Source organism: Lolium perenne, chromosome 7 (genome assembly GCF_019359855.2).
Source record: "Lolium perenne isolate Kyuss_39 chromosome 7, Kyuss_2.0, whole genome shotgun sequence".
Taxonomy (NCBI): domain Eukaryota; kingdom Viridiplantae; phylum Streptophyta; class Magnoliopsida; order Poales; family Poaceae; genus Lolium; species Lolium perenne.
Genome location: NC_067250.2, coordinates 325304834 through 325317167, shown reverse-complemented (window position 1 = coordinate 325317167; position 12334 = coordinate 325304834).

Here is a 12334-nt window from a genome sequence, read left to right as displayed (position 1 = left end):
CATCTATGTGGAGAGAAGATGTTGAGATACGTATCTTGTATATCCGGATGTGTATCGTCTGTAGTTATTGTGTAGCGATACATATTTTGTATTTACTATTGGGCCCGCCTCCTTCCTTCTATAGTCGAGGACGTGGCCTATATATGTACCGCCATATGCATCCGATCAATACATCGAGCATTGCATCTCTGTTTACATGGTATCAGACACCTCCTAGATCCTACCTCAGCCGCGCGCCGCCTCTCTTCCTCCGTGCGCCGCCCCCACCCCTAAACCCTAGCCGCGCGCCGCCTCTCCTCCCCCGCGCGCCGCCTCCTCTTCCCCACCATGTCTACCCCTAGCTCCAACCCCTTCGCCGACTCCTCCAACCCCGACCCTGGCCAGCTCCGCGCCGTCGCCATCACCGACCATGTCCCCGTCAAGCTGTCCACCACCGCCGCCAACCACCTCGCCTGGAAGACGTACTTCTACCTCCTCTTCCGCGAGTACAACCTGCGCGACCACATCGACGGCACCGCCGACCTCCTCGCCTGCGACTCCGACTGGTTGGCCATCGACGCCACCATCATCCGCTGGCTCTTCCTCACCGTTTCGCCGGACATCTTCAAGATCGTCGTTCGGGAGGGCGATGATGCCCGCACGGTGTGGGGAAAGATCAATGGTCTCTTCACCAATAACAAGCTCCAACGTGTTGTCTTTTTGCAGCAGGAATTCTTCGGCACACCCCAGGGCGATCAAGCCTTGGACGCCTACTGCCTGCACCTCAAGGCCATCTCCGACGAGCTCCAGGACCTTGGGTTCCGGATTGGCGACGAGCTCCTCCTCTCCACCCTCACCGCCGGCCTCAACGAGGACCTCGGCAACGCCGCCTCCAACCTCACCCTCATGACGAACCCTACGTTCAAGCGGGCGGTCGACTACCTCAGGCTGGAGGAACGGCGGCTGAAGGGTGTGCGCACCCGGGCGGTTCACACCGCTCTATGGGATAGCGGCAACAACGTCCTTCCTCATGGCGGAGGAGCTCCACCGGCGCCCACCCACGCCCCTCCACACCCTGCGCCTCCACCGCACCAACACCAAGGAGGAGGGGGCGGTGGCCGTGGCCGTCGCCGTGGCCGTGGTGGTGGCCGTGGCGGTGGCAACAACGGCGGCCCCGGCATCGTTGGTCCTCGCCCCGGGTACTCGCACCCCACTCCGCCGTGGGCGGGCGGACACAACCCCTGTACGGGGGTCGTGCACTCCTACACCATGCCTGTTCCGCGCCCCCCCGTCCCCGGCACCGTCAGCCCCCGTCCGCCGACGCACCAGGCCTTCATCGCCGCGCCACCGCAGGCTCCCGCCGGCCCGCCCTACGCCCCCGTCTACGGCGGCATGATGCCGCAGACCCCGACGGCCCACTGGGACCCCGCGCTGTACACCGCCCTTCAGTACGCCCCCTCGCCGGGTGCTTAGTCTGGCGGTGGCGACTGGTTCATGGACACCGGAGCCTCCGCACACATGGCTGCTCACCCGGGTAACCTTTCCACTTCATCTCCGACATCCACTTCCTCTCGCATCATCGTCGGTAACGGTGCTGGCCTTCCCATCTCTCATGTTGGCTCCACTCATTTTCCTTCTAACTCTACACCATTGTCTCTTAATAATGTCTTAGTTTCACCACATCTCGTTCAGAATCTAGTTTCCGTCAAAACTCTTTCTCGTGATAACTCTGTAACTGTGGAATTTGACGAGTTTGGTTTTTCTGTAAAGGACGCCCGTACCCGGATGGTTTTGCACCGCTGTGAGAGTCCTGGCGACCTGTACCCCGTTCAGCCGTCTCCCTCCACTCATGCTGCACCTCGGGCGCTCTCTGCCGACGTCGACCTTTGGCACGCTCGTCTTGGCCATCCCAGCTCCACCTCGCTCCGCCAAATAATGAGAGGCTTCTCGTTTTCATGTAATAAAATGGCAGCCCACTCATGTGACGCCTGCCGACTAGGCAAACATGTTCGACTTCCTTTTAGTACTTCATCCACAGTTGCATCTCTCCCTTTTCAATTACTTCATAGTGATGTATGGACGTCCCCTATACCGAGTCATTCTGGTTTTCTTTATTATCTTATTATTCTCGATGATTTTTCTCAGTTTGTCGGGACTTTTCCTCTTCGTAAGAAATCTGATGTCGCCTCAACACTCACCGCCTTTTATTCTTATGTGTCTACGCAGTTCGGTCGTCCCATCCTCGCCCTCCAAACTGACAACGGCAAGGAGTTCAACAACACCACCATCCGCACCCTCCTCTCCACCCACGGCACCATCTTCCGCCTAACTTTCCCATACACCTCCCAGCAGAACGGCCTCGCCGAGCGCGTCCTACGCACCCTTAATGACTGCGTCCGTACCCTCTTGTTCCACGCCCACATGCCCCCTCAGTTCTGGCCGGATGCCCTCTCCACCGCCACCCTCCTAGTCGACCTACGCCCGTGTCGCCCTCGCTGGAATTACACACCACATAACCTCCTGTTTGGCTCACCCCCTTCATACGACGGTCTCCGCATTTTTGGATGTCGCTGTTTTCCTAGTACCGCTGCCACCACCCCTCATAAACTCGCACCTCGCTCCATTTCGTGTGTATTTCTCGGTTACCCGGCTAACACCAAAGGCTACCGTTGCTATGATCCGGTCTCTCACCGCGTCATCACGTCCCGGCACGTGTACTTTGATGAGCCTTGTTTTCCCTTTGCACAGGAGCAGGTGCGGACTTCTCCTCCCGCGACTGACAGTCCGCGGCGTCGCGGCCCTACCTTGGTGGAGGTCCCTGGCTCGGTAGCGCCTCCGCGCGCTCCCTCTACTACAGCTGCGACGCCTCCCGTGACGCCCTCGAGCCCTGCCTCGGGCTCACACGTGGCGCCCTCGAGCCCCGCCTCGGGCGCCGCCGCCTCGCCCCCGACACCGCCCGCGTCGCCCTCGAGCACTGCCTCGGGCACCGCCGTGTCATCTGCGCCCTCGACCGCGTCGCCCTCGAGCCCCAGCTCGGGCGATAGCTCGCCTCCGGCCTCGCCTCCGTCTCCTCCGCCGCCGGCGACAGGCCCCCTCACGCGCGCTCGTGCGGGGATTCGCGTCCCGAGCACGCGGTACCCCTCGGACCAGTACGTCTGCACCGCGTCGACTTCCGCGCCTTCACCAGCCAGGCCGTCGCCTCTGCCCACCTCTGCCCGGGCTGCTCTCCGCGACCCGTAGTGGTTTGCGGCCATGCATGACGAGTTTGACGCCCTGCAGCGGAACCAGACATGGACGCTTGTTCCCCGCCCCCTCACGCCAACATCATTACCGGGAAGCGGGTCTTCAAGCACAAGTTCCATCCGGACGGTACCCTCGACGGCCACAAGGCGCGGTGGGTGGTCCGTGGTTTTCGCCAGCGCGCCGGCGTCAACTTCACCGACACCTTCGCCCCGGTTGTCAAGCCCGGGACGATCCGCACTGTTCTTCAGCTCGCAGTCTCCTGTGCATGGCCCGTGCATCAGATGGACGTCTCCAACGCCTTCCTTCACGGCCATCTCGAGGAGCAGGTCTTCTGCCAGCAGCCCACTGGTTTCGTCGACAGCGCCCACCCCGACCATGTGTGCCTGCTCTCGCTCTCGTTATACGGGCTCAAGCAGGCCCCACGCGCCTGGTACCAGCGCATCGCAGCGTTTCTTCACCAACTCGGCTTCCGCTCCACCCGCTCCGATGCATCGTTGTTTGTGTACAACAACGGCGCCCCCACCGCGTACCTGCTGCTCTACGTCGACGACATCATCTTAACGGCCAGCTCCACAGACCTACTGCGACAGCTCACCGAGCGTCTTCGCGCCGAGTTTGCCCTCAAGGACTTGGGGCCCCTGCACTACTTCCTTGGCATCGAGGTCGTACGTCGCACCGATGGCTTCTTCCTTCATCAGCGCAAGTACGCCCATGAGCTCCTGGACCGTGCCGGTATGCTTAATTGCGAACCCGCGGCCACGCCTGTCGACACGAAGTCCAAGCTATCCGCCACAGATGGTTCCCTGGCCACGGACGTGTCATCTTATCGCTCCATCGTTGGTGCCCTGCAGTACCTCACCTTGACTCGCCCCGAGCTGCAGTATGCTGTTCAGCAGGTGTGCCTTCACATGCACGCTCCGCGGGATCCTCATTGGGCTGCGGTCAAGTGGATCCTCGGATCCTCCGCTACATTCGTGGAACCATGGACTTCGGTCTCTCTCTCCACGCCTCCACCGCCACGGACATCGTCGCCTACTCGGACGCCGATTGGGCAGGCTGCCCCGACACGCGTCGCTCCACGTCTGGCTACTGCGTCTACTTCGGACCCTCGCTCATCTCCTGGTCGTCTAAGCGATAGCCCACGGTCTCTCGCTCCAGCGCCGAAGCGGAGTACCGGGCTGTTGCTAACGCGGTTGCTGAGGTCTCCTGGCTGCGGCAACTCCTCGTTGAGCTCTCATGTCCCGTCGCCAAAGCCACCGTGGTCTACTGCGACAACGTCTCCGCCGTCTACCTCTCCGCCAATCCGGTCCACCATCGCCGCACCAAGCATATTGAGCTGGACATCCACTTTGTTCAGGAACAGGTGGCCCTTGGACACATTCGTGTACTTCATGTGCCCACCTCCCAACAATTTGCGGATATCATGATCAAGGGTCTTCCTACGGCATCTTTTGAGGAGTTCCGGTCCAGTCTTTGCATTCGACCAGGCGACGCTTTGACTGCGGGGGGGTGTTGAGATACATATTTTGTATATCCGGACGTGTATCCTCTGTAGTTATTGTATAGCGATACATATCTTTGTATTTACTATTGGGCCCGCCTCCTTCCTTGTATAGTCGAGGACGTGACCTATATATGTACCGCCATATGCATCCGATCAATACATCGAGCATTGCATCTCAGTTTACAGAAGACACGCAACACGCACTTGGCTGGGCCCCACTGATCCTTATCCTAACGCGGCAAGCTCCCGCTCCTCCACCGGCCCGACGCCCTAGCTGCACTCCTGACCGGCCCGCCGCCCCTGCTCCACCGCCGGCGAGCGCGCCGCGTCCTGCTCCACCGCCGGCGAGCGCGCCGCGCCTGCTCCTCCGCCGGTAAGTGCGCCGCCCCTGCTCCTCCGTCGGCGAGCACCTCCTGCTCCTCTCTGCGATTGCCGCCTTGCTCTCCATCCAGCTGCGCCCTACCGCTCCCCCGACGAGCGCGCTCTACGCCTGTTGCTGCTGCTTGGCTACTGCAGCGCCCTGACCACCGGGAATCACTGTGGTGAGGTCGACGCCGATATGCTGTCTCCGGCGCCAGGTACCGGTGGAGATGGCCAAGGACGTGTGGGGCGCAGTAACTTTTTTGTTGTTGTTTTTGTTGTTAATTATTGTTATAAATATATTAGTAATTTGTTGTAAATATATTATTGGCATGAGAGCTATTTTTTGGTTAAAATTGTTGCCGCTATTGTTGTAAACACCCAAATTAGTTGTTGTTTTTCTTGTGAATTAATGTGGGAAATATATTGTCACTTTGTTGTAAACATGAGAATTGTTGTTTTTTAAAATTGTTGCCGGGTATTGTTGTAAACACCCAAATTAGTTGTTGTTTTTCTTGTAAATTAATGTGAGAAATATATTGTCAATTTGTTGTAAACATGAGAATTGTTGTTTTTTAAAATGTTGTTGCCTATTGTTGTAAACACCCAAATTAATTATTTTTTTTGTTGTTAATTAATATTGTAAATATATTGCAGATTTGTTGTAAATATATGGCATGTGAACTGTTGTGAACACCCAAATATATTGATGATATGTTGTTAATTAATTTATTGTTGTAAATATATTGATGATTTGTTGTAAATATATTTTTTGGCACAAAATATTATTGGTGTTGGAGCTCTTGCTTTTTATTGGATTACTTTTGTTGTAAACATCCAACGATAGCACATGGTTTTTAGTTGATTTTTGTCCACCGGGGTGTGTTGGGTGTTCAGTGAGAGGAAAAAGGAGACTTCGGTTCTACACACAGGAAAGCGACAGCAACTTTCGTTCTGGCAAGAGGAAGGAAAGCGACGTGCATGGACAGAAGCATCCTACAGCACGCGGGGCCCATCCAACGGCGGGAGGGGCAACCGAATTTTAGCCCCAAATCAGCCGCCCGACGCGTAGCGCGTCCCCTTTCTTTTCTCCGGCCGTGACGTTGTATTTGATCCACAGAAGATATCGATGTGACAACTGCGTTTGTTTGTTTGGCTTGAACAGGACACACGCCACACACGGCCCTTCTTGTTATTCTTTTGCGTATCTGATGAAAACAAGATTATTATCCAACTATGTAGTGTATGGCACTTGTACGACAGTGTAAAAAAAAGATACCCCCACACGGCAAGCAACTGCAGACTAGCGTGTGGCAATTGTACACTTGTCAGGTGTGTATTACGAGTTTCTCTTCATCCGCCGACGGCAACGCGTGCCATGACTTATCACTGTCGGATGGCTGGGATGGGAGGGGAGGCCACCATGCTCTGGATCTCCGGCAAGCTCCTTCCCAAATACAGCCACGGCGTCGATCCCCTTTCTATTTCTCCCGATCTGTCTCGCTAAAGCAAGCATAAAAATCCTTTTTTTCGTCCGGCTCGCGCTGCCTGCGTCTAGATGCGGGAGAAAACCGCCGGTGCTGACGGACTGGCGCGAGCTATTGGAGTCTTCGATCGACTCCACGGACCTCCGGCAACACTAGCATTCTGTTCATGAACGGCCTAAACACATCTAGGAGGATTTTGTACACACGGCAACCAGAAAATGTTGCTCGTATCTGGCATGCACTAACAAAAGTAGACAAACTAGGTTGCTTAAACGTGCATCTGCATGTGAACCTAACCCATCTAATCGATTCTGAAAAACTTCATCGATACTTCTATGGTTTCATGATAGCTGACGCACGACAGCGATTGGTACTCAAATCTGGGTTCAGTCGCTCAAGGCCTTTCAAATCTATTAACACACACGACTAAGATGCATGCACTATGCTCCCCCACCCCCCCCCCCCGCCCCGCCCCACAGTTAAGTGTGTTTCTTTTCTCTTATCTCCTATTATCACTACCACGTCCATTTTCTCGTCCAACCTCATTAACCGATTGCACACATGACACTGGAACATTTGTAAACTACCAAGAGTACCGAATCGACCATAGATGTTGTACAAACCATTCAACTAACTCCAGAAATTGTGGGGTTAGGCTTGATCTTTGGAAGCAGTTATGAGGAAGTAAATCAAGGGAAGCAGCCCCTAGTCCATGTATCATTCTCTTTTCTCGCACTTTCTCTCACCTACTTTTTCCACATGGGATGGTCCCCTCTATTAAAATGCATGCATCCGGACGCTGTTTGAGAGACGCGGTTGGGAAGGGCCTCTTTTTTGTACAGCTTTTCAGTCTCTTTTTGTTCGGCGCTGTCTCCAAACGTGCCCCAAATCATCGTGCGGACGTTTTTTGAGGGACGTGACTGGAGATGCTCTTAAAATGTTAACTGAGCAAGGAGTATGGCAAGAGCTTATACAGAATAAATATTTACACTCCAAATCTTTGTCGCAAGTAAAAGCAAAATCCTCTGATTCACCTTTTTGAAAAGGCCTTATGAAAGTTAAGGACGACTTTTTTGAACGAGGTTCTTTCACTGTTGGGAATGGTGAGAGTATTAGGTTCTGGGAAGATACTTCGTTACGTGGTACACCTTTGGCACATCGTATAATATTGTCCAAAGAAAACAAGTTTCTTTGGCCAATGTCATGGCTCAAGTACCTTTAAATATTGGTTTTAGACATGCACTATCTGGTACTAGAGCTGATAGATGGATTCATTTGGTGCATCGATCAGATACGTTTACTTGGAAGCTAACAACATCTGGGTCTTTCACGGTCAAATCTTTATATCTAGATTATATGAATGACCATACTAGATTTTTTTGGAAATACCTATGAAAAATTAAGGTTCCGCTGAAAATTAGGATTTTTATGTGGTTCCTTCATTGTCGAGTCCTACTCACGAAAGATAATTTGGCCAAAAGAAATTAGCATGGTAGTAAGAAGTGTTGTTTTTGTAATCAAGATGAATCAATACAACATTTATTCATTAGTTGCCCGCTAGCAAAAGTTGTGTGACGTATTGTGCACATGGCCTTCAATATAATTCCCCCAAAGAATATTACAAATTTATTTGGCAATTGGCTAGCGGGAATTGTAAAAAAAGATAAAGTACAAATCCGAGTTGGTGTTTGTACTTTACTTTGGGCTAGCTATCTGGACGTGAGGAATGACTATATTTTTAATGAAGCAAAAAAACAACTTCTTTTATGCAGGTTATACGGCTGGCTACCCATTGGATCCATATATGTTCTTACCTACAACCAATAGAGAGGCGTCAGGATTTGGCTAGTGGGTGCAACCGGCTGGATATGGTTGCTCGGGATATATACATCCAGTGCAGCTGGCGTTTTGATCATAGATTAACATGATGATGTAGAGTCGTCTCATGTTTTCTCTCTTTTTTAGATGGTTGATACATGTATCGACCATGTGTGACCCATGATGTATTTTTTTTTGTAAAACTTCTGATGAGGACATCCCTACTACACCACTACCTCCGTCATTGATAAATGAAGATGAACCTGCTATGAAGCTCAAGTCCAATGAAGTTCGGATTGGACCAATTACAAGGGCTCGTGCGAAGCTACTTAAACAACAGGTGAACTTGTTTCTAAACGATACTTTGATTGATGAGAACTTTATACTGCCTAAGTCCTATTACTTATGTATCATCAGGTATCAAGAGGAGACGAGCATCGCACGAGGAGAGGAGCAGCTGGACATGAAGACGGACGTCAAGATGGACGTGAAGCTGGACATGGAGCTGGACATGAAGATATCTTATGGACGCGCGAGGGAGGAGCGGGAGGCATGCGCGAGAGGAGAAGTCGACGTCCAGGCCGGTCCAGCGCCCGGTCAGACCGGCCTCCAGACCGGCCAGCCCGGTCCCTGGCCCGGTTGACCGGGCGGCAACCGGATCGGCTGCATCGTACCGGGGCCAAACCGGAATTCTGCGAACTTTCCGGTTTGCCGCCCGGTCGACTGGACCCCAGACCGGCCCGCCCGGTCCCTGACCCGGTCAACCGGATTCCAGACCGGACCAATCCGAGTCTGTCTCGACCAGATCTATTCTGGGTCGGTTATTCTTGTATCTTTTCGACCAGAACTCGTCCCGGACACCTATATAAGTGCCCAGGACGCCCCCCTAGCTGCTTTAGACCAAGTTTAAGATAAACTCTAGTTCTTAGTTGTTTGCTCTGCAAAACTATTGAATTCCCTACACCATATTGCTTGATATTGTGTAGATCCTGAAAAAGTCTTGTGTGATCTGCTGTTCCATTGGGAATTAGACGGTTGCAACTTACCGCTTCGTGGTCGGCGGCTACGTGTGCAAGTGTGTGGAGTTGCGAATATCTTGCAGGGTTGAGAGCTGTTGCATTGGCGACAGGGACCAATCGAGAGATCTCGTTGCGTCATACAAGTTATCATCCACTACATCGTCGTGTTCCTCCGCTGCCATCACCTCGTGATCATCATCACCACCGTTGCTTGCTGAGAAGATCGGGCCACCCCGTATCATCTTGGTATCAGATTTCCAGTTTTCCTCGGTAAGCCATCCACAATCCACCCCATAGTTTATTTGTGAGTGTTTCCTATCCGGAAAAAGCCATAAAAAGTTAGGGTTAGGGTTTGCCATAGCCTTAGATTGCACTAATTTCGAGTTTTAGTTGCTTTCCGTAGTTGTTTTTGCGTATCTTTATCTTTCATCTAGTAGAATTGTTAGGGTTTGTGTTTTCTCTGTCATCTAGTTCATCATAGTGTGTCAGTTTTGTTACTCCGAGTCCACATAGCGTACAGTGTGCTTGTTCCCAACCATAGACACAGTCTTTCGATATAAAGTGTCTAGGAACTTCCCCAGAAGAGACTAGTTTTACCGCTCGACAGGCTGCTCGTTAGGTTATCGGTGCTTTGCATATTTCTGTTGGCCGTGTTATCAAGGAGTTGTGTCAGAAAATCAAAAAAAAAATTTGAAAAGAAGCAAAAAGAGCTACATAGTTGCGTGTGTTATACAAAAAGAAAAATCCAAAAAGAAAAGTGAAGTGCTAGTTGAATCAAGTGAAGGCCTAAGTTTACTTTACTGCACCCGTAGTTGAGCAATCTTGTGCCTGTCTCGTTGAGCTTTGCTAGCGTCTCTCTAGTGCATTGCAACCTTTCCTACATATAGTTGCATTGTCCCATTATATCGCCTTGTGTGAGTATCATTGGTTGTCTACGATCAGCGCTAGAGCTTGTTATTGGTGCAAATAGGTAGCCTACCTACAGCCCCACATATACCCTGCTTTGTCGTGTGATTTATTCTTATACCCTTGATATTCGCTTCGCTACATCCGTGCACTAGTTGTTACTACAAGTGGTAAGCAACACTAATTTACTTTGGAACGGTAAGATCTCCTTTTCTTATCAGTTTTTGAGTGAGTTGTGAGAGTACCACCATATATTTTTGATTTAGTTCACTAATCTACTAACGATGTCTGCTAGGGATCATAAACTTGTTAACCAGGAAAACAAGAGTGCTGCCGATATCATCACATGGAGGGAGTATGAGGCTCTTCGTAATGAGATGCGACGTGAATTCCGCGCTCAGGACGATGTGCTTAATGGGAAGGTTGAGGAGATCTCCCAAAAGCTGGATGCTACTCATGTGACCGTCACTACAATGCAAGATCAAATGATGGATGTACAACGCAGTCTTGCTGATTTGCGTTTAGCTGTTGAGAATTTGACCGCGCAACAACAACAAGACGATGATGACGATCCTGATCTTCAAGATGACGCACACAATGCTTGTGGTGCGCCTCGTGGTGATCGTGCTCGCGGTTGGGCTCCACTTGGCCGCAATGGTCGTGCACATGATGAGGAAGATGGATTGGGTAAGCCCAAATTCTCCATACCCAAGTTTGAAGGAGGTGCTGATGTGGAAGAATACCTCACTTGGGAGCTCAAGATTAAAAAGCTATGGAATCTACATCCGCACTACACTGAAGATAGGAAGATCAAGCTTGCTTCTTCTGATTTTGATGGCTATGCTTTGCGTTGGTGGGATGCTTTTGTTCGTAACCGCGAAGAGGATGGTGAGCAACCTATACGCACATGGCGTGCCATGAAGGATGCCATGACTTCTCGCTTTGTGCCTACAAATTATTTGCGGAATATATATGATAAGCTGACTCTATTGAGACAAGGTATGAAGACTGTCGATGAATACTACATGGAGATGGAGATGCTTATGCAGCGTGGCCGTGTCCGTGAGTCTCTCGAGATGACAATGCAGCGTTTCCTCAACGGTTTGAAGTATGATATCAAAGGCATTGTTCGTCACTACAGCTACACCAATATGAATCAATTGTTACATCCTGCAAGAGAAGCTGAATCACAGTTGGCTGACGAAGCAAAGATCAAAGGACGAGCTACAGGAGCTGGGCGTTTTACACCCCGCGCGGCCCCATCTACGGTGCCGGCGCCTTCGACACGCTCCGCCCCTTACTCTACTCCGCCTAGTAAGCCAGTCTCCAATGTGTCTAACACAAAGAAGTCCGAATCTGCTGCAAGTACGAGAGGCTCTAATGTGTCTACTACGCGCAACCGTGATATGCTTTGTCATACATGTGGTGGCAATGGTCACTTCAAGAGAGATTGTCCTAACCGCAAAGTCATGATTATCAATGAGGACAATGAGTATGAGACTGGAGATGATGTTGATCCTAATGCTCCAGAAGATGATGACTATGACACTGATGGTGAAGATGCATACCCGTCTGATGCTCGCACCATTGTTGTGTCGCAGCGTGCCCTTAATTTGTTGCCTAGTGCATCTATTCAGCGCTGCAACTTGTTTCAAACAAAAGCTTTAGTTGGTCCCGACAAGGCTTGCAAGGTCATTATTGATGGCGGGAGTTGCCGCAATTTAGCGAGCAAGGAGTTGTGTACCAAGCTAAAGTTGAAGTATCTACCGCACCCACATCCATACTATATTCAGTGGTTAAGCGACAATGGTGAGATGAAGGTAAACCACATGGTACGTGTTGAGTTTGCTATTGGACCGTATAAGGATTGCATTGATTTTGATGTTGTTCCTATGACGGTGTGTCACCTACTATTGGGTCGGCCTTGGCTCTATGACCGTTCTGTGCAACACAACGGCCGTGCCAATACATATCACTTGGAGTTCAAGGGCAAGAAAATTAACTTACAGCCTATGACA